At 44.8% G+C, this 1,780-nt stretch overlaps 1 non-coding gene across 1 annotated transcript; it reads right to left on the reverse strand.

Moving 5' to 3' along the window:
• Positions 1-993: 993 nt before the first annotated feature.
• On the reverse strand, positions 994-1,100 carry LOC148553446 (small nucleolar RNA R71). The gene has a single exon (XR_015893503.1). It is a non-coding gene; the product is annotated as a small nucleolar RNA R71 (small nucleolar RNA).
• Between the last annotated feature and the right edge of the window lie 680 nt (positions 1,101-1,780).

Below are 1,780 nucleotides of genomic sequence, written 5' to 3' on the forward strand. Positions count from 1 at the left end.
TCTTTTATTGCTTTATATGTTCATTTATTCATTCACAACCCGTTGATCACTACAACCGAAATTGCACACTCGTTGTTCTAAAGTGCTCCTAGGGAGATGACTCGGGAGTCTAATACTCGCGATTTTAATTTGGTTTGCTTGTGACATATCTTGTGAATTTCCAATTTGATCCGAGGGGCCAATTCGTCGGGTTGGGACTATACTTGCAACGTTAAATCTGTTTTCTTTGGATAACCGAATTCCTAACCCACATGCTAATTAGATCCCCTCTCCCATCAAATTTTGGCGCCATTGTCGGGGAGTTCACTTTAAGTGCAATGAGTGCTACTATTGCCCTTCATAATTGCATGGTTTTATTGCCTCCTCAGTTGAATGACACGGTCGCTTCCAGACCCGAGATTGGCCACTTTTGATCCGAAAATTAAAAGAACTTTAACTCGTTTAAGGCAAGCTCGGCGCCGGGTAGCTTTTGTGGATAGTGAATCGGGTTCCCTTGAGGAGCACTCTCATTCACTATCATCAACCATCCATGACCATCATTCTCCAATCAACGAGGAGACTCTATATTCATCTGTGGGGAGTATTGAATTCTCTTTGAGTGACTCAGGTGACACCGACATGGTGGACCCACATAGATGAATCACCTTGAAGGAGGCCGGAGCTCCTGATATTAACTTGCAACCACTCCAAATCTTGTATCCGGCCTTAGACCCAAATTTTGAGCTCAAATCTGGCATGATAAACTTGCTCCCCAAGTACAATGGACTGCCTGGAGAGGATCCCTTGAAGCATCTCAAGGATTTCCAAGTTGCTTGTGCAACCGCAAGAAGACATGGGGCCGATGAAGTTGCAGTATTGGTCTTCACCTTTCCTTTCCCTTTGGAAGGGAAAGCAAAGGAGTGGTTTTATACTCAGACGAGTGAAGTTAGATCCAACTAGGACTTGTTGTGTAAGGAGTTTTTGGAAAAGTTCTACCCTCCCCAGAAAATAGACAAGTTGCGAAGAGAGATTTCTTGCATTGTGCAACGGCACAGGGAGACTTTGTATGAGTATTGGGAGAGATTCAAGAAGTTGCTAGAGGCTTGTCCTCACCATCAGATTGATGAGTTGGTTCTCATTAGTTATTTCTGTCAAGGAATGCATCACCAAGACAAGCTTCTCCTAGATGTCGCGAGTGGAGGTTCATTGACTAAGAACAAGACCGCTGCGGAAGCATGGGAAGTTATATCAGACTTGGCAGACTCCACTCAGCACTCAAGGGCGAGGAGCCCCCAACCGAAAGCTGTGAATGAAGCTTCTCCCTCCGGAGATGCTATTTTGACTAAGACCCTTAGTGAAATGACAATTATGTTGCGACAACTCACCCAAGGGCAACAAATTCCTCAAGCTTTGATAAGTGATCAACCTCAACCTCAAAGAATTGAAGGACCACCAATGGTATGTGGTGTTTGTGCGTGTAACACTCATTACACTGATGAGTGTCCTCAGCTCCAAGAGGACACTACATTAGCGGTAGCTAACTCTAACCCACAAAAACCAAATTACACCCAAGGATCCAACCAACATGGAGGAAATCAAAACCAAGGGTGGAGGGATAACTCAACCCAAAGGTGGAACCAAGCTCCTCAAGCTCATCCCAACCAAAACGCACAAGTCTACTACTATCAACAACCCCATGGTCAACCACAATACCAACAACCATACCAACAATCATACCAATAACCCCCACAATCTCAACCTCAAGGAAAGTACCAACACCCACATAGTAGGCCTAGTCCTC

This window comes from Arachis ipaensis, chromosome B7 (assembly GCF_059453495.1).
Source record: "Arachis ipaensis isolate K30076 ecotype BB chromosome B7, ASM5945349v1, whole genome shotgun sequence".
NCBI classification, from domain to species: domain Eukaryota; kingdom Viridiplantae; phylum Streptophyta; class Magnoliopsida; order Fabales; family Fabaceae; genus Arachis; species Arachis ipaensis.